Below are 21093 nucleotides of genomic sequence, written 5' to 3'. Positions count from 1 at the left end.
GGGGTGAGAATTTAGGGGTCATTTCTTCAGCTTTTTTCACTATAGCCAAAATGCTAGACTGAGCGCCCTTCAAGGGTGGCTGGTCCTTTGAGACAGCCTGAGGAGAGTGGCTTTCATTTCGTCTGTACTCGGAAGAGAGCGGAGCACGGTTCCCGAGGGCCTGCCGGCTCACGGCTTTAACAAGCCTGGCGTTAGACGGTCTTGGAGGACAGCTTTCACGCGGGAGCCGTTGCAGCCTGGGCCAGAGTGTTTGATAGTCTGGGGCATACGTGCTTTAGACCGACCTGCCCAAGAAAGTTGTGGAGCCCTCAGACAAATGCAGCAGGTGTGAAAGAACAATAAAAACAGCCACTTGCTGTGTGCTGGCCACAGTGCTAAGGTCCTTTAGGACACTAGCCCTCATCCTCATGCCATCTGGAAGGTAGATGTTATGGCTCCCTTTTTATAGAGGAGGAAATGGACTCAGCAAGTTGAATGATGAGCCAGTCTCAAGGTCACACAGATAATAAGTGATGCAATCAGGATTTGAACCCTTTTCTCTCAAGACTCCAAAGCCTGTGAACTTTCCTAATACTTTCCGAAAACTGTGTACTCAGCTTCACAGCAGACATTAGTTTGCAGATAAAAGTTTTCTCTTCTCTCTTCCTAATATAACATCAGGATTTACTTTTGGATAAAGGGAATAAAATAAGCACTGCTAAATGTTATCCTGACGGGCTTCCCTGGTAGCGCAGTGGTTGAGAGTCCGCCTGCCGATGCAGGGGACACGGGTTCGTGCCCCGGTCCGGGAAGATCCCACATGCCGCGGAGCGGCTGGGCCCATGAGCCATGGCCGCTGAGCCTGCGTGTCCGGAGCCTGTGCTCCGCAACGGGAGAGGCTACAACAGTGAGAGACCCGTGTACCGCAAAACAAACAAACAAACAAAAAATGTTATCCTGAAATGAAAAAAGGAAAAAGGAATGAATGAGTGAATGAATGAATGAATGGATGGACGAATGAAGCTGGATTGGTGATGGATTTAGAGAGCACAGGGAGATTCAGTGTGCCCAGAAGCTCTGGTGATTTCCTTCAGAACAATGTCTTTTGGGGATTTCTATCCCTCTTTTGTTAAAATGATACAGGATCTGGACCATGAAGGAGCAGTTTGTATTTTTAGCTACATTTAATTCCTGAATTGTTTACTCTTGAATTTTCCCCCTCAATTAACTGTATTCCTATTCCTCCCCTTTTCTTTTCTCCCACTTGTCCTTTCTAGTAGGTTTTGCTTGCCAGTATTACTTGGTTTCAGGTGGATAAAGTATGTAATTTTAATAGTTGAGATTTCTTTGAAAAAGCCTGAGAAGGATTAATAAAGCCATATCTATCAATGTATGAGCTGTGAAAATATAGGATGAGCTTTCCAACAAATGTTATTATTATAATAATACTTATGGTTCCATTTCCATGTCAGCCATTACAGATGCCCTGAGGAAACAAACATGGGGAAAATTAGATGTGATCATATTAATTATGATTTCACTTCTGTGGTTAAATAGATTTCCAGCTAGAGCTGGAGTTGCTTCTTAATTAAACAAATATTTCTTGAGGGCCTGAAATCTGCCGCACCGTGTACTAGTTTGTGATTTCACCTGTTCTTTGGGTAGCAGCACCATTTATGCTTTGAGTTGGTTTTTTAAATTCTTAGCAGCCGCTCTCAACATAATTTATTAGGCCAGAGTGTAGGAATGTTGTTCCGTGAAAGCCCCTTTCCCACATGCTTGAAGGGTGATATGAATTACGAGTTTCAAATACGAATCTTGGACTTAGGGTTTAGAATTTAGAAACTTTCATTAGATTTTTATTGAAACATGAGCTGTTTCATATACTGTGGATATCCTTAAATTATTATTAGCAAAATATCAAATTACTTGACTTTAAAAAAAATTTAATGATGACCAGAGGCATCAATTTGAAGTCCTAGTTCAAACTACTTAGGATTTAAAATGAATCAGATGACTCACAGACTTGGATTGGGTGGCACGACTGGGTAGAGCCGGGTTCTGGTCTCTGCCCATCAGCTGTGTGACCCTGGGTAAGCCTTTCAACATTCTGGGCTCTGGTGTGCTCCTCTGTTGAGTAAGGGATTGGATGGATATGCTGTGACCTCCCTGCTGATTCCTACTGGGTCAGACTCTGTGGGAAGAGAAATACAAGATGTTGACACATGGGCCAGTGTGTTGGAGAGAGAGTTTTTTTCTTGGTAGGGGGACTTTTTTTTTTTTAATTATTATTTTTTTAAAAAAGTAAATTTATTTAATTATTGCTGCACTGGGTCCTCGTTGCTGTGCGTGGGCTTTCTCTAGTTGCAGCGAGCGGGGGCTACTCCTTCGTTGTGGTGCGTGGGCTTCTCATTGCGGTGGCTTCTCTTGTTGTGGAGCACGGGCTCTAGGCACGCGGCCTTCAGTAGCTGTGGCATGTGGGCTCAGTATTTGTGGCTCATGGGCTCTAGAGTACAGCCTCAGTAGTTGTGGCGCACGGGCTTAGTTGCTCTGCGGCATGTGGGATCTTCCTGGACCAGGGTTTGAACTCATGTCCCCTGCACCGGCAGGTGGATTCTTAACCACTGCGCCACCAGGGAAGCCCTGTAGAGGAACGTTTAAAATGAACTATCTAGAGGTTGAAAGAACTACATTCCATCAATCCATAAAGAATAAGAATACAGAAGTTAAAAAGAAATGATTGGGAGTTTCTTGTGCTCATTCAGAACAACAATGCTGTACTCACCCCAATTCCCAGTTATTGAAACCCAACCGGGAAAGGGACTTCCTTAGGCAAGGACTAGCCTTTGTTTGACACACTGCATTTGCTCTACGGTTGCTAGGTAGGTTTGTGCCATTTTATACATTCTAGTAGGAATGGGTGGTGGTTGGAGCTGGGCTGAGCAGTGCGTCTATATATTAGAAGCATATTTCTTATCTATTAGAAACTGCCACTGTTGGAGGAAAGAAAGTGTGCTGCCTTAAAAGATTCATCAGTATTGAGCTGATTCAAACAGTTGGAGACTTAGGGGAGAAATTGGAGCTTAGAAAATGATTTCTTGCTGGTGCTGTTGTATTCCATTTCTCTCTGTTCATTTATGGAGAGAATGATGAATGTATCAAAGGGGTGGCGAAGTGTATAAAGACCAGTGTTCCTTAAATCTCAGTAATTTATGGACCTCTTTATTTAAAGGAAAAATTTCTCAAAAATTCCCAGTACTAACATAAATATTTTTATTATGAAGTAGCTTAAATATGCCTGAACATAAAACTAGGTATAAGCTCCTTATGCTTCCAGCTCTTATATGACTATAAAACAACGACAAATTTATAGAGTAAATTCAAGCAAAACCAATAACATTCAAATTAACATCAATTTATCACGACAGATAATCTTCTGGGCTAAAATTAAACCTCTCCTTGGAGATGTGATCGTGGTTCTGACAGCCAAAGTCCCAGTTCATTTCTCCTTCTATTTCCCTATATTCAAACCTTCCTTCATATAAAGCACCTTCATTTGGCCAGAACGTATGATTTTGGTTTTAATTTAGCTTCATTTATTTTTCTTCCTTGTCCTTGATGATTAAATCCATACTACTAGGTGCCATGATGATTAGAAACAGAAAAGCAAACCCACTTTTGATCAAGCCAGAAGTTGGGACTTGGTGCCTCGTTGCATTGGGGTGGGTAGTGGAGGAAAGAGTAGGGTCATTGGTACTTGCTTTACTGGGTTTCAGATTTGGGTGAGAGTGAATGGTGTCATTCAGTAAAATGTGGAAACAAAGGAGAAAAAGTAGGTTTTGAGAGAAGATGATTAGTTTGAGATGCAGGTTTCTAGCAGTGTGGTGGACTGGATACTCAAACACACTTCCTCACTAAAGCATTGTAATCTGGATAAAACATTTTTTAATGCACTTTTGGGATCACAGGAACTAAGACATGTCCAAAGTGTCAACCATGAATTAGTAAGGTAAAACCCAAGCTGGGAGCTTTCTGTGTAAACAAACACAGAAGACGGGTTGCCTTCACCAGTGTGGTTGGAAACTAAGCCTTGGGTGAGTGGCAATGTTAGAAGAGCCTGCGTTCCATTAGGACCTGTAAAAGAAGCTAAAGTAGCCCGGATAGCGCCCATTGGCTTTTGGCAGAAGCTAATGCAAATCCTTTCTGGAGGAAGGCATGCCTACTTTAGACCTTAGGATTCTCCTAAGATCAACCAAATAAGAGTTGAGGATCAAAGATTTCTAACCCTACTAGAAAACGAGCCACCAGGAGTGAGGATCATCAGAAACAAACAAAGAACAATAGGCTTAACCCTGAGGACTTTAGATATTAAAATTATCTGATACAGAATATAAAATAACCATTTTGAAATGCTTTAAGAAATAAAATATATAATCACAAATAAGTGCAGAGAGCATGAGATAAAAATTGACCAGGCTTGGAGAAAGGCGGTGGGGGAAGGATAAATTGGGAGTATGGGATGCACATTACCATTTATAAAATGGATAAACAACAAGGATTTACTGGATAGCACAGGGAAATATATTCAATGTCTCGTAGTAAACAATAATGGAAAAGAAGTGAAAAAAAGAATATAGACATATACATATATATGTATAACTGAATCACCTTGCTGTATACCTGAAATTAACACAACATTGTAAATCAACTATACTTCAATCAAAAAAAAAAAAAATGGAGACTTCCCTGGTGGTCCAGTGGCTAAGACTCCGCATTCCCAATGCAGGGGGCCTAGGTTCCATCCCTGGTCAGGGAACTAGATCCCACATGCCACAACTAAAGTTCCCACATGCTGCAGTGAAGATCCTGTGTGCTGCAACTAAGACCCAGTGCAGCCAAATAAATAAATAAACATTTTTAAAAAATGACCAGGCATATTATTCAGCCATAAAAAAGAAGGAAATTCTGCCACTTGTGACAACATGGATGGACCTTGAAGGCATTGTGCTAAGTGAAGTAAGTCAAACACTGTATGATCTCACTGATATGTGGAATCTAAAAAAAACCCAGACTCATAGAAACAGAACAGATTAATTGTTGCCAGAGGTGGGGGATGGAGGAAATGGATGAAGGTAGTCAAGATACAAACTTCCAGTTACAAGAAAAATAAGTTCTGGGGAGATAATGTACAGCATGGTGACTATAATTAATAAAACTGTATTGTATATTTGAAAGTTGCTAAGAGAGTAGATAGTCAAAGTTCTCATCATAAGGAAAGAACTGTAACTATGTGAGGTAATTGATGTTAATTAAACTTACTGTGGTAATCATTTTGCAATATATACATAGATCAGATTATGTTGTACACTTTAATACAATGTTGTATGTCAATTATATCTCAATAAAGGGTGTGTGTGTACAAGGGCAACATAAATCTAGGTGTTTGGTTGTTACTGGAAAAAAATTAACCAGGCAGATTAGGGGAAAAAAGCAAGAACAAAACCTAAGGGAAAAAATTATAACTGTTGACATAAAAACTCAATAAATTAGATTGGTAACAGCTAAAGAAGCAATTCATGACCTAGGAAAAAAGATTTGAAGAAAATAACCAGAATGTAACATAGAAATAAAAAGAAAAACATGAAGGTGTGTTTGAAGACTATAAAGCCTATGATGAGATCTATTCAGAGTCCCAGAAAGATGATAGAGGAAATAGAGGGAAGTAATATTTGAGAATCTAGTGTACAAATAATTTCCAGAGAGAGTTCATAAAGAACATAAATGACCGGTGTTCCTTAAATCTTAGTAATTTATGGACAAGATAAGGGGGGGAAGCACAGCATATACCAATAGGATAAACAAAGAGAAATCCACATCTAGACATAGGAAAACTTAAATACACCAAAATAAGAAAGATGATTTTAAGCATACCCAGAAAAGAAAGATAGATTGTTAATCAAGGAAATAATAGACTGACAGCTGACTTCTCAGCAATAATGGAAGCTGGAAAAATATTTTCAAAATGCTAAAAGAAAATACTATTGGTTGTATATCAGCAAAACTGTCATTCAAGAAAAAGGCAAAATATGCTTTCCAAAAAAATTAAACCTTACCACAGCTGACCTTTACTAAGAAACTTCGTAAAGGATGTGTGCTTCATGGAGAAGAAAGTGATTCCAGAAGGAAAGTCTGAAATGCGAAAAGGAATGATAAAGAAATTGGTAAACTTGTAGATAAATCTCATTAAAATTAAATTTAGTTCCTCAGTCATATTAGCCAAATTTCAAGGCACATGTGGATAGTGACTACTATATTGAACAACACAAATATGGCACATTTCCATCATCGAAGAAAGTTCTGTTGGATAGCTCTGTTGTAGAATAATGGAAGGGAAATACACTAAGATAATCTCTGCGGTTCATTGATTTAAGTTGCCACTGTTGATAAGAGCCACCATTATACTACGTATATAAGATTTTAAGAAAAACATTGCCAAAAATGTTTAAGATGCCCTTTTTGTAAGGCACATCTCCATATTACCTGTGTGAAAATGGAAGAAATGTACCTCTTAGAATGGATGCAATATGGAGTTAGAGCATGAATGAACCAGGAATTGAGATCCAAGTAGGTTGGACATAGAATAGTCAAGAGAGAGAAAGCATGGGGTGTACTTGGCATAGAGCGTGTCTCAATAAATGTTTGATGAATGAATGGGTGATGTATCGGATGGGCGTCTTCAGACTTTCCTGGTAGCTGGACTTGGCATCGTGGTCGAAGTCACCCAGAAAGTTTGTATGAAGTGTGAGGAGAGTCAGGATGAAGCCTTGGTGAACATCATTGATATTCTAGTGGTCATATAGAAAGGAGCCTAAGAAGGAGCCCGAGAAAGAACTTTCAGAGAGGTGGGGAAGAACCAGAGAGAACTCAGGCCACCTGAGAACAAAGGGTAAGGAGGTGAGATGCTGCAAGGGCTCTGTTAAGATAAGACATGTGTATCCCTGAATAAGCATCAGCCTGCCCTATGTGATAGGAGAAGCACTGAGAATCACAAAGGCATCAGTGATTATTTCCGCCAGAGCATCCGAGAAGCTTCATGAAGGAGGTCATGTTTGGGCTGGGCCTCAAAGGACGAGTAATTGGCACATCAGAGTAGTAGGCTGAGACGGTCTAGGCAGGTGGAGTAATACTAACAACAGCGTGAAATTGTGAGAAAGTGTGAAGCCCTTGGCAGTAACTCCTAATGAGGCCGACTTCACTGTGTCCAGCTTTTTTCTAGGTAAAGGGCTAATGTTGGTGAAGGAGCATGTGTTCCCTAAGATCAGAAGCATACTTCTACTGATCTTAGGTTGGAATAGAAGGCAGTTAAAATAACTGCCTACCTGACCAGACACCTCCCTAATGCTCTGAGTAGACCACACTTTATCTATGATTTTTCCAACATTATCTCAGGTTATACAGTTTATTACTACTGAATTTTGGGATTTAAGGTCTGTATTAATGCCTATGGTATATTATTAAGACGATTAATCATATGGCATCCTTAGACTACAGAGTGGGAAACAGATTTAGCTTGCTACAGTTCACCAGGTCAGAGTGCTAAGAAAATATGCAGCAGATAAGACTTGGGCAAAAATCCCAGATTCTTGATTTAAAAGCTGTGTAACATCAGTCAAGTTATTTGACCGCTTCATGCTTCAAGTTTCCCCATTTAAAAATAGGCATCATAATAGTTCCTACTTCAGGATGGATGTGACGATTAATAGAAGGAACTTAGCAAAACAGTTATTCATTATGATAATAAAAACATTCCAGTACTTTTTTCAATAAGGAGATACACTGTATCAGTGGTTCCCAGCTGTGGGAATGATGTGCACCCGCATCATTTGGGGCCAGTTAGAGAAATAAAGATTCGTGAACACTACCCCAGACCTAGTACATCAGAGCACCTGGGCTTTGGACTTTGGATTTTTTGGTAGGAACTCCAGGTTTAGGAACCCTTGCTCTTGGGCTGAGTAGCATTTTGGTCATTTTTTTACCTGCATATTTACATTCTTCTTTGCTCTACAGTATTTTGAACATTGGCTCTTGGTATGTGTTGAGTATGTGAGCTTTCAGGTTTTTAATCCAAGAGATCATTGTGTGACTCTTCACTCCTGTACCTTCCTTTCTCTTTCTCCTCCTTTCCTCATCTACCTCCCCATCATCCCATATTGAATTTTTAGACAGTTGGGTTGACTTATCTCCTGGACAGCCTAGTTCTCAGCACCTCCCCCCCCAATCTCTTTTAAATAGATTTTATTTTTTTATTTTTATTTTTTTGTGTGTGGTACGCGGGCCTCTCACTGTTGTGGCCTCTCCTGCCGTGGAGCACAGGCTCCGGACGCGCAGGCTCAGCGGCCATGGCTCACGGGCCCAGCCGCTCCGTGGCATGTGGGACCTTCCCGGACCGGGGCACGAACCCGTGTCCCCTGCATCGGCAGGCGGACTCTCAACCACTGCGCCACCAGGGAAGCCCTAAATAGATTTTTAAAAGAAACTTTGTGAAGGCAGACATTTGGCATGTTAAAATTGAACTTCAGGTTACACTAAAATTAATAATTCAACTTTTTTTATCCTTTGAAAAAAATGACTACAGGAAATGCTTCTAAAATAACTTATATTCCCCCTGTTAAAACTGAGGTTGTGTTTGGATAGATTCCAGCATTTGTTCTTTTTCCTTGGGAGGGGGGTAAGATGTGGGAGTGTTCTCCATGGCAAAATACACAAATTTAATCCCTCAGACCTAAGAGTGCCTTTCATATGATGGCAGTCATTTGGTATATTGTAAAATGTAGCCTGGGAGATTTAAGAAATAAAGTATTTACTGTATTTAGATCAATTAGAATATTCCTTTTAACTTTTGTGTGTGGATATTTTGGTGAAAAAAAAAAAGCATTGTATTGCAGCAGAAGTAGCCTTGCTAGTTAAATCTGTTTAGTTCATGTATTTTGCATTTCATTTGGATGAGGAAATGTCAGCTTCATTAGGGCAGAAATTTTGTTCAATGCTAACCCCCCAGCGCCTAGAATAGCGCTTGGCACATAGTGAGTGTTTAATAAAACTGTACGAAGTGAATGAGGTAATAATTAACCAACCCAAACTAAAAACCACATCTACCACTTCTCACTGAGAAATTTCCTCAAGGGCTTGTGAAGGTAACAATACCTGAAATTTGTCTGGTATTCAGATTAGAGGCTGTCTGCATGTTCCCATGGCCCCCTGTGCCTCTCACAAATCACACTGAGTACCTTCACTTAGGTCCTTGCGGGAAGGGACTGGGTCTCATGTTCATGGTTGTATCCACAGTGCTGTATCAGGCAGCTTTGTAGTTTCTTAAGTAAATATTTATTGAATGAGTACATAAAGCTTAAAAAATTGCTGTAATGCCTTTATATTTGGTTTCATTGGTTGACAATCCCATGAAGCTGGCTGTTTTACAAATGATGGAACTAAGGTTAAAGAGTGTAAATTAGTTATTCCAGAAAGCCTTGGGTCATAAGTAGCAGAGCTGGGACCACAACCTATATGTCTGCTGATTTCTTTGTCCCTTGTTCTTTCCGGAACAGCCTTTAAAACATTAGAAAGCATAAATTCCTTCCCCACCTCCCCCAACTGTTGAAACCCCCTTTACTTGAGAGCATGACACGGGACATTACTAGGTGAAACCTTTTCCATATTGTCGTCATGTCTCCACAGACTTTGTTGGGTGGCAGTTTTGCTTACTTATAATAGATTCTTTTCAGTTTCTGGTGATGGGTAATTTAAAACAAACCCAGCCCTGTCCCAAACACTTTAAGACGTGAAATTATCAGTACTTTCAATCTAAGATTTTAAAATCAAATTTCCAGTGCCATGAGAGGAATGTTCTCTGACATATTCTTGCCTGATCATTTTGAGAGAGAAATTTCAGAGGTATTGAATTGGCTTGGCTGATATTTCTAGAATCAGGCTCAAGAAGGAGAAACTTTCCCTTTGACGTTAAAATAGGAAAAAAAAAATGCTGCCCATCCGTTTAAGATTCTCGGATGGTGGCAGTGTCTGGGGGTACGTTTTGCCAAAGGCATTCACTGAAGCTAAAGAACGAAACAACACACAGCCAAGGTTCCAAGTAAGAAAGGATTTCAAAATCAATGCATCTGATCCAATTCTAATTTGTTTAGTCTCTATTGAGAAAGATAATTTGTTGACTTCAGCAAGATTATGGCCAAATTGATTGGCAGGTCAGAGTTTATTCTACCAGACTGCTAAATTTAAACTTCCTGCCATTACCTTACAAATGACTTTAAAGAGTTCCTTGAACAATACTCACCACCAAGCTTTGATTTCACTGTGAAATAGCAACAAGAATCTGATTCCTTTTGCCATCTGTGGACATTAACCTTTAGCATCCGATCTGAGGCACGGAAAAGAATGAATAAACTGTCGATATTGTCTTTCCTTCAGGATCCAGCCGTGGAAAGAGATGGTGGGGACTTTAGGAGCAGTTTGGGGTGGAAAAAATTCGTGTTTTCTTTTTCGAGGGTGCCTGACTCCTGAGATGAGGCGGTATGGAGCCATTGTATTGGTCCTGGCACTCACAAAGGGAGCTCACGTCATCCCTGGATGTGGCTTTTTTATTAGTGGCTTCACAGTTCCTGCCTTTGTGGCCCTGCTGCACAGTAGGCAAGGGGTGACGGAGGGAACTCAGTGAAGGCTTTTCAGGGAGTGTTTCTGAGTTTGTCACTGCCATCTGTCCTCTCGTCTCCCTTGCTTGTCAGGCTGTTCACATTTTGTGGGACTTGTAGGTTTCTGACTGGTGTGGCATGGACGCTGTAGGTAAATGCTGAGAAAGAAGTGGACGTGAGCAGTGTTCCTGTACATCACTTAGAGAAAGAGAGAAAAGTCCTGCTCATCCCCAAGCTTGTAGCAGGCGTTAAGATAAGAAGCATTAGGATTATTTTATTTTAGTTTTTAGTGACTCTCTTCTTTTCTTTTCCTTTCTTTCCTTTTTTCTTTTCTTTTTCCTCCCTCCCTCCCTCCCTTTCTTTTTTTTCTTTTAACAATATTTTATTGAAGTATAACTGACCTATAAAACTGTTAGTTCCAGGTACACAACATAGTGATTCACTGTTTCTGTACTTTACAATATGATCCCCACTCTGTTTCTTACTTTTTGAAATCAGTAATATCTCTCCCCTAAAACTTGAGTTGTTTTGGAAGGAAGAGGCTCAGACTTGATGCCTGGTCATTTAGTAGATCATTTACTTCCAACATTGGGGCGAGCATGCATCCCTCCTCTCTCTTACAGGTGGCTCACAGGTGCCAGTGTCATTTTCTCTTGTTGAAAACCTCTTGTCCTGCTTTGAGCAGTGGGACTGTGCTGTCATCAGCAGGGCAAGTACTAGGACCAAAAAGCTTTCAGCGTGACAGGCGGTTTCTGTTCAAGACACCTGCTGCCCAAGCACACTGCAACCATTGTTTCTCCGATGGAACGGGTTCTGGGCAGAGCCTCGTCTATCTTAGGCAGCCTTTGAGTCTCTGGTTATTTTCCTGCATGCATTTCATTTTTGATGGAATAAATTTCTGTCTCGTTCTACTGGTTTTGCTGATTATGAATTTAACATGTGCTGGTGGTTCATACGAACTTGTATTTCGAGGAGTGCATGCTGAGATGCTGTAGTGGCGGAAAGAGCACTTGGTCACAGTGGAGCCAGGCGATCTGGACTCTCATCCCTGCCCCACCAGCTGTGTGGCCTTGGGAGAGACATTTGACCTCTCTGGGTGACAGTGTCCTCATTTGTAAACTGAGGAGGTTGGCTTCTTAGAATGATGGACTGCCAAGTACCCTAGTGTTAAGATTCTACCATTGTGTTTTGTGTTTTCTGAGGTGCTAGGAGTATCAGAAATGGAGCGTGGCAGTGTTCACTAAGGGCTCTGCCCCTGTGAAATCATAAGTAACACCAGGAGGCCCTCTTTTTTTTTTTTTTTTTTTTTGTGGTATGCGGGCCTCTCACTGTTGTGGCCTCTCCCGTTGCGGAGCACAGGCTCCGGACGCACAGGCTCAGCGGCCATGGCTCACGGGCCTAGCCGGACCGGGGCACGAACCCGTGTCCCCTGCATCGGCAGGCGGACTCTCAACCACTGCGCCACCAGGGAAGCCCTGGGAGGCACTCTTTTTAATTAAGTGACAGTTGTATGGCATGGCTAGTGATAGAGAAGTTTGGACGCATTAGTTAAGGGAGAGGAATAACTCTGGGTCTTCTTGTTTCTTTGTGACAAGTTTGCAAAATAACAAGATTTCTTGTTTCTGGAAAAGTAGTCGTTCAGCCCTGGGGGTGTTATTGGACACTCGGGTTTTGAACTTATAAATGAAGAATTACAGAGTTCAGATAAATGAAGACTTTTAAATTTTAGCTCTTACTGTTCAGATAAGAGGAAACCCACAGATCAGGCTAATAAAGTATATCGATTTCCCATTTCTGATTTGCATTCCCATACTGTTTAATAAGAAAAACCTTGGGGCTTCCCTGGTGGCGCAGTGGTTGAGAGTCCGCCTGCTGGTGCAGGTGACACGGGTTCGTGCCCTGTGTCCGGGAAGATCCCACATGCCGCGGAGCAGCTGGGCCCGTGAGCCATGGCCGCTGAGCCTGCGCATCCGGAGCCTGCGCTCCGCAACGGGAGAGGCCACAACAGTGAGAGGCCCGCGAACCGCAAAAAATAAAAAAAAGTAAGAAAAACCTTATTTAAAAATATTCTAATCCTACAAGCAATATGTATTAATTGTAGAAAACTTGGAAAATACTGAGATGTAAACACAAATATTTCTAATTCCATGACCAAGAAATAGCTATTATTGTTCATAATTTGGAGTCTTCAGATTGTATACATTCAGTTTGTAGAACAAAACTGGGATTATACCACAGGTACATAACTTGATATCTTGCTTTTTTCCTGCCGTGTTCCTTTCAAAATGATTTTTGTGACAGAGGTTCAAATGAAGGTGGAGATTAATGTAATATTATGCTTGGCACACCTGTGACGGGGTCTGCTTTGACTTAACAGAAATAGAATTGTGGACCTAGTATCTGAAAATAACATATGTCTCATTCCCTCTTGAACAGGCTTTCAATATGTGGTATATATTGATGTCATGACTATTGCTATAATTAACAAAGACTTCTTAAGCTATTCTTAATTGTTCACTAATTGCTTTTATAGGGCTCCCTCATTTGAGTTTTCTGTTTCTAAATCGCTAGCTGCAGTATCCGTGAACTTAAGTTATTTTAACAGTTTTTCTGAATGCCTTGATTCTTCAAGCTGAAGCATAGTAGCTGGTGTGGGCCAGGCCACAGGTTTGGCATGAAGTAGTATAGTTAAGTGATTCCTTTTGCCTGAATATATTATACATTTGATAATATTTATGATTCACTTGTATATTGCTTTTCATATATCATTTTCCTCTATTAGGAAATGAAAGATGATTAGTTTCCCCTTTGGATTATTTAGCCTATAAAATTTTCTGTTACACCGTTCACTTTGCCTTGAAAATACATTCTAAATCCTGAACCACGTTGGAATTTTTTATGACCTTTCGCTTATGTGTCTTTTGGTAGTGCCCTTTGAAGTCCTGAAATGTTTTTGTATTTGACTGAGATTAAATCTGGGTTTCATTTTACTTTTTTAAACATATTGAGCAAGTTAATTTTCTGTTCGGGTTCCTAAGGGGAATGATTCCAGCCCTCTGTGTCCCAAGAATCCAGACTGAGCCTTGCCAGAACATTCCTGTGGTTTTCCACAGGGCAGATGAGTGTGTTCATGAAATTTTAGTTGTAGCTCGTGTTTTCTGTGGTTAATTAAAACATCTGGCTTTTAAATTTTCCGCAAACAGAGCATAAGTGTTTGGCCAGACCTTTTCAGTAATGATTAAATACTTCGGTCCTCCCCTCAGAATAGCCCAAACTTGTCTTTAGGACACCTTATAAGCTGTCGTCTCTGTTCATTAATGATCTTAAACGTTTGGAAGATGCTGGGGATTAGCTTGCCAAACATACACTCCTGAGAGAGAGCGTTTGTGACTGTGAATCCCTCTAATGGCTTCCGGCCTTCGCCCCTCCAGGTCGGAGCTGCCGTGGGGTGAGCAGCTGCTGTCCGTAGCCAAGCATGCTGTGGTCGGCTCTGCCCAGCCGTGGAACAGAAACCTTTGCTGGATGGAAAATCCATAAAAGAAAGCTCCTGTGAAAGCCTGAGACAGACGATAACTTAAGCAAAATCAGGTTGGTATAAGATAAGAGAGGCTGGGTAAAATGGACTGGGTCAGATGGGGAAGGTGGTGTTCATTCCACGGAGTGTTTTTGAGACAGTCCCAAATAAACATTCCCAGTTATTTGAGAGATGCCTAGCATTGTACAGATGGCAGGTATAGCCTGACAGACTTCTGTGTACGGTGTATTGTGTGGTCTTCCTTTCTTTCCCTTCCTTGTTCCTCTCCTCTGTCCCATCCTCTCTCTCAGAAAATAGAGGAGGATCTTAAGCTTAAGCAAACGTGTAAGAAGCCACAGCCAGAGGTCACCCGTGATCACTCCATGATCTTGGCTTTATTTTGGAGAGAAAGCCGTGTCCTCGAGAAAGCCTGGACTTGTACTTTCAGAGACTTGCCCTCATTTGTGTTTCCACGCTAAGAAGGGTAGATTGTGAAGACTTGCCAGATTTTTGAGGCGGAGGGGTTCTTCTGTGTGTGTGCTCCTTCGGTTTGCTTGGCAAGTTTTTACTTACTTTTATCTCCCCCCAAACGAAAGCTAGCAACGCATTCATTTTCAGCAGTGTGTGCACTTGCCATTAAGATACATAGGATGGAGGAGAAGAAATGTCCTGAAAATAATTGGAATGTGACTAACTGCCACATAGCCTCACTGTGGACCAGGAGAAGGAGACTGCATAAACAACCTCACATGTGGCAGTAAGGTGGGAAAGAATTCATTCTGAGAAAGAATATCATACAGGGACAGGCACTGCAAACACTTTCTGTTGAATATTCGGTGGTTAACTCAGCATTACACGTAATAAGCAGTGGAAAATACTCAGCAAAAGGGAGGGAGTCGGCGGTCCTAAGAGCCTGTGAAGTAGTGAAGTCTCTTGGCTTTGCCCACCCAGCATCCCTTTCCTCCTCCTTTCAATAAATCACCCGGATTTCCCCTGGGCTGTCAGTCACCCTTGCTTTGTTCTCAGCCCATATAGTTAGAGGAGGTGACTCCACTGCCTCTTTCATGGGCATGTGACATCAGCTTGGCTAGTCAGGGTCACAAGGGTCCGTTATGGAGTTATGAAACCGTTGCAAAAAGGCTTTTTCCTTTCTGTGGGTTTGTTAAGCCGGAGCTACTAGTGACCCTCTTTTCTACCACGTAGGGAAAACCTTTGTGAGAATGAAGTCAACACGGAGGAAATCAGAGCAGGGAGATGGAGGAAAAGGAATGGGGATGAGGGGGACACATGCACACATACACCCACCCTACACCCACAACTTACGGCCCTGGATTCAGCAGCCCCTAAAGCCAGCAACTCCAGTTTCACTCTCCAGGCAGGTTAGCTATTTAGTTTGAATTAGGTGTCCATCGCTTACATCTGAAAACATCCTTCCAGGTAGGAGGTCTTAGCATGAAATGACTGTGGCATAGTCCCTGTCCTTGGGCTTTGCAGTGCTAAGCCAGATCAGTATTAGGTTAGCTGACCCACAGTGTGAAAAATGTATCACTAGAGGTAAGAACTACTTTCTGTGGGAGTAGAAGAGATGGGGAATTAGGAATTCTGCTGGCTTGGGGAGAGACCAGCACAGAGAGCTGTTATTTAACAAAGGAGAAACAGGAACATTTTTAGAACTGTATGTAATTCAATTACTTGCCTTTTGAGTCTGAAAGAAAGGGAGGCTTTCCAGAGCGTATAGTTAATTGCAGATGAGGAAGATAATTTCAGAGCTTCGCCAGCAGTAGAGTCTCGGTATTTACTGTACACACAATTGTTTCGGGAGCAGCCAAATGAGAGGTTATCAGAAAGTTGTCCAGAGTTTATTTGAACACCACAGGGGAACAGCTGCTCTTCTCAACAAAACGTCAGTTGGCTTTCTGGTGTCAGCAGAATTCCGAGTGCTTCATGAACTTTAAAGATTTGTTTCTTCTTCTCCATGTTAGGCTTTATGATTATTATTTTATTTTTTATAATTGACCTTGTTTGACTTTTAAAAAATTAATAGTCTTTATTTTGGGGAAGCAGTTTTAGGTTACAGAAAAATTGAGCAGAAAGTAGAGTTTCCACACCCATAGCCCTGAGTTTTCTCATAATATTATTAACGTCTTGCATTAGTGTGATGTATTTGTTAGTTGATTAGCCAATATTGATTTATTATTATTAACTAAAGTCCGTAGTCTACATTGGAGTTGACTGTGTTGTGCGCTGTGGGCTTTGACAACCTGTCTTTTGAACCAGCCTTTCGATAGGGATCGTGTTGAATCTCCAGATCAATTTGAGAAATATTGCTGTCTTACCAATGTTAAGAATTCTGATCCGTGAACATGGGGTGTGTTTCCATTGATTTAGGTCTTTTAAAATTTCTTTCAACTGTGTTTTCGTTTTTTTTTTTAAACATCTTTATTGGAGTATAATTGCTTTAACAATGGTGTGTTAGTTTCTGCTTTATAACAATAGTTTCTGCTTTATAACAAAGTGAATAAGTTATACATATGTCCCCATATCTCTTCCCTCTTACATCTCCCTCCCTCCCACCCTCCCTATCCCACGCCTCTAGGTGGTCACAGAGCACCGAGCTGATCTCTCTGTGCTATGCGGCTGCTTCCCACTAGCTATCTACTTTACCTTTGGTAGTGTATATATGTCCATGCCACTCTCTCACTTTGTCCCAGTTCTCAGGGAACACAGCTTACACCTCCTTGTTAAATTTATTACAGTGTATTGTTTTTGCTTTTTGATGCCTGTATAAATGGAATCATTTTTAAAATTTCACTTTCAGAGTGTATATACATTGTTAGTGTATAGAAATACAACTGTTTTTTGTATATTGCTCTTGTTTTCTTCTACCTTGTTGAACTTGTTTATCAGTACTAATAGTTTTTTAATTGTGTATATGACTTCTTTAGGATTGTCTATATACCAGATTATGCAATCTGCGAATAGAGATAGTTTTATTTCTTGTCCAGTATGGATGTTAGTATCATTTTACAGTGATTTGAAAACTTTACTGTGACATGAGAACAAAGTAACATGTTATGGAAATTCTAATGAAATCATCCTATTTTGTAGCTTTATGAAAAGGACAAAGGATGGTATTTATGAAATTTATCCCCTTGTAATTGAGCTGGTAACTCAGTCAGTGAGCTTCTTAGCCATTCCTGTATCTTCTTTGGGGAAATATCTATTTGAATCCTTTGCATATTTTTATATTGGGTTATTTGTCTATAAGTCCCTTTTTGGGTATATGATTTGCACATATTTTCTCCCAGTCTCTGGCTTGTCTTTTTGCTTTCTTAATGGTATCTTTTGAAGCTCAAACATTTAAAATTGTGATGAAGTTCAATTTATCATTTTTTTCTTCCAAAGCTTATGATTTTGATGTTTCTAAATACTCTTTGCCTAACCAAAAGTTGCTAAGATTTTCTCATATGTTTCTTTCAAAACTTTTGTTGTTTTAGCCCTTACATTTAGGTCTATGATCCACTTTCAGTTAAGTTTTGTGTATGGTGTAAGGTTCAGGTATATGTTCAATTTCTTTTTTCTCTTCTCCTCTTTTCTCTTCTCTTCTCCTCTTCTTTCTCTCTCTCTCTCTTTTTTCCATATGGATATCCAGTTGTTCCAGCACCATTTGCTGAAAAGATTATCCTTTACCTATTGATTTATTTTGGCACCTTTGTAGAAATTTATTTATTTAAAAAAAATTAATTAATTTAATTTGTGTTTGGCTGCACACTGGCTTTCTCTAGTTGCGTCGAGTGGGGTCTACTCTTTTTTTTTTTTTTTTTTTTTTTGCGGTACGCAGGCCTCTGACTGTTGTGGCCTCTCCCGTTGTGCAGCACAGGCTCCGGACGTGCAGGCTCAGCGGCCATGACTCACGGGCCCAGCCGCTCCGCGGCATGTGGGATCTTCCTGGACCGGGGCACGAACCCGTGTCCCCTGCATTGGCAGGCGGATGCTCAACCACTGCGCCACCAGGGAAGCCTGGGTCTACTCTTCATGGCGATGCGCGGGCTTCTGATTGCGGTGCTTTCTCTTGTTGCAGAGCGCAGGCTCTAGGTGCGCAGGCTTCAGTAGTTGTGGCACGTGGGCTCAGCAGTTGTGGCTCGCGGGCTCTATAGCGCAGGCTCAGTAGCTGTGGCGCATGGACTTAGTTGCTCCACGGCATGTGGGATCTTCCCAGACCAGGCCTCGAACCTGTGTTCCCTGCATTGGCAGCCAGATTCTTAACTACTGCGCCACCAGGGAAGTCCCTGTAGAAATTTAATTGACCATAAATGTAAGAGGTTTTATTTTTCTCTCTCTTCCTTATGTCAGTACCACACTTCACTTAAGTTTTTGCAATGCAATTTTTCTATGAAAAAGGTTTGTTCAAGAATTGGACCTAAGCTGCAGTATAGCTCCCTTTAAAAAAAAAAACAACAAAAACTACTGTACCTTTGCTACTTTTCATCTCCATTCCTGTTTGAGTCACTCTGTTAAAAGTATTAGTCTCTGGTTATTTCTCTTTGGGATAACAGTGGAAATCTGAAGTCGTAGGAGAGAATGCAAATCAGTCTAGATGCATTTTCTAGATTATTTTATTTCCAAAAAATACTTCTTTTTCATAAAAGTGGTAAGCTTTTTTATGCCCATTATCCATTTGTATAAAACAGAGTAAATTAAATTTTTTTCATTACCTCTGTCTTAATCATTACCAATAATTACTGGCTGAAAGATTTATACATTTGGTATATTATTTCAAGAATTTCAAGTATTTTCATTAATGGTTGTATGAATTGGGTCTTTTATACAGAAAAAGGTAAATTTCACGAAACAGTTACTTTGCCAGATGGAAACTCTATGAATTGAAATGTCTTGGGTTTTGGGATTATAGTATGGTTTTACGTTTTCTGAAAATTGGACATTTTTTGTAATATAATTAAAATGCTAGCTACATTTTTATATCTACCTGTGCTATTTTTGCCTTTGTGTTGGTATGGTTCTCAATAGACTGCTGTGGAGACATTAAAGTAATTATGTTAGAAACACCAAGACTGCAAATTTATATCTCTTCTTTAGTTATAACTGTGAAAATTGTGAATGCATAGAGGTTAAAAAGGAAAAGTCAGTGCTTTATTGTGATGTTTGGATTCCAGGTGCCCTTTTTTTGGTTTTCTAGTAAAGTTACAATTTTGTCTGGGGAATGACTTTTATTTTTAATGTGAAAAAAATATAAATTTAGTCTTGGTGAAATTCAGAGACATTTCTCTTCTCCGGCATATAGCTAAAAGCTGACTTCTGCTATTGGACTTTAATCAGGTATTAAAATCACATGATTAGATTTAGAACATGTTTTCTGCCGTTGCATTAGTGGGTCAAGCCATGCCTCCCTGTTCCCGGAGGGCTCAGTTCTCCAGGATGGCTTATCTGCTTCCTGCTCTTTCTTGTAATCTTCTCATTTCCACCTGGGTAGAGCTGACGTGTTTTGTTACCTGGCCCCTTTGCTTTCCTTGCAGTCCTCTGGCTGATAATGTCACTTCATAAAAATGCACCCATGGGCAACATGGAATTACTCTTTTTATTTTCATTTAAAAGAAAAAGCAGTAGGTAAGCTTTCATTTATTTCTCTAGGATGTGGGTATCATGAATTTTTTAACCCAGTCACTCCTTTCTGTCCTTTCTTTCTCTTTGGTGCCCTTTTAAACATCTTCGTGACCTATTTGCAGAATGATGAATGACCTTATGAGGAGTGTAGTATAATGTTCTAGGAGGATACGGTCCTATTGGTCTTGTTTTTCTTAGGGAGCTGAAACATACTAGGGCTAGGTGAGGGTAACTTCTTCACTGCCCTTTATTCTGAATAGAGCCTTGTGTTGACTGAAGTTAGGGGTTCGGAATGGCTGAGCCGTTGCAATTTGAGTTGTGATACAATTACATTTTGTGAAGGCTCCTGCCTATTTATAATCATTTGGTCGCAGAATCAGATCAACTTGGTCACATTCGGTGAGCCTGATGCAAGAATAAAGAGCATGTCCGGAACTTGCTTTCGTTAGGAGAAACCACATTCTTGTGTAAACCTCTAATGAGGTTGTTTATGATAAATATATGTACTGTATTACTAGAATTTGGAATATTACACCTTTTGACTTTTTATTTGTCTTTATATTTTTTATGTTACATAATCTGTGAGGTATTAGATTTCCTTTAAAAGCCTTCAAAGATAACATACTCCAGTGACATGTAGTCAGTTTATTTTAGTGTAATTTCTGATATAAGAACAAACAGTAGTTTCTCAGTCCCATAGTGACCTGTAATGAATAAAACATTTAGTTTGATTATACTGTCCGAATAAGACCTATAGTATTCATGACACAATAACTGTTCAGAATTTCTGAAGTTTCCGAACTGATTACTATCTGCTGAGATAAGAATTCATCTTCATTTATAAGTAAAAATAAGCCTATTGGATGTTTTTACGTAGACAGTATCCAAGCCAGTCATTTATTTAGAAAATGAATATCAACATCAGTCTAGCTTACATTAGGAAATTGCTCTGTGCAATTTGCTAGTGTGCCCTTCTTAAGAATGAAAAAATTAGTTTTTCCTGCATTCTTCATGCTGCTGAGGCCCTTTGAAGACAGAATTTAGAATCTTAGTAACTCCTCTGTGCTTGGTTTCATAAGGGTGGTTTTCTTGACAACTTTAGGTTGTAAATAGTTTGTGAGTGCTGTGGCTCCTTTCTGGTGTCTGGTTAAAGCTTGACAGTGGCCGTGCCTGGGAAAGTAGGAGGGTAACTCGTGGCTTTACCAAAGACTTATCTCAGAAATAGAAAGTCTGGAGTTCCAACCAAGACTTTAGGTCCTCGATGATTCTAAAATT

The 21093-nt window shown here is 40.4% G+C and overlaps 1 protein-coding gene across 10 annotated transcripts in view; it reads left to right on the top strand.

The window, feature by feature from the left end:
* Positions 1 to 21093, top strand: part of APBB2 (amyloid beta precursor protein binding family B member 2) — a 379608-nt gene that overhangs the window by 58996 nt on the left and 299519 nt on the right. For 9 of the 10 annotated variants that reach the window (XM_089911829.1, XM_089911832.1, XM_089911824.1 and 6 more), the window contains exon 2: positions 14114 to 14270. The exons of the other annotated variant lie outside the window; for it this stretch is intronic. The gene's annotated coding sequence lies outside the window, so the exon portion shown is untranslated. The remainder of the gene's footprint in view (positions 1 to 14113; positions 14271 to 21093) is intronic. 10 annotated transcript variants of the gene reach the window in all.

The sequence above is a fragment of the Delphinapterus leucas genome, chromosome 5, assembly GCF_059928025.1.
Source record: "Delphinapterus leucas isolate spDelLeu-1000000601 "Yukka" chromosome 5, BTC_Dleu_Yukka2, whole genome shotgun sequence".
Lineage (NCBI taxonomy): Eukaryota > Metazoa > Chordata > Mammalia > Artiodactyla > Monodontidae > Delphinapterus > Delphinapterus leucas.
This window is presented reverse-complemented; position numbering and strand designations above follow the sequence as displayed.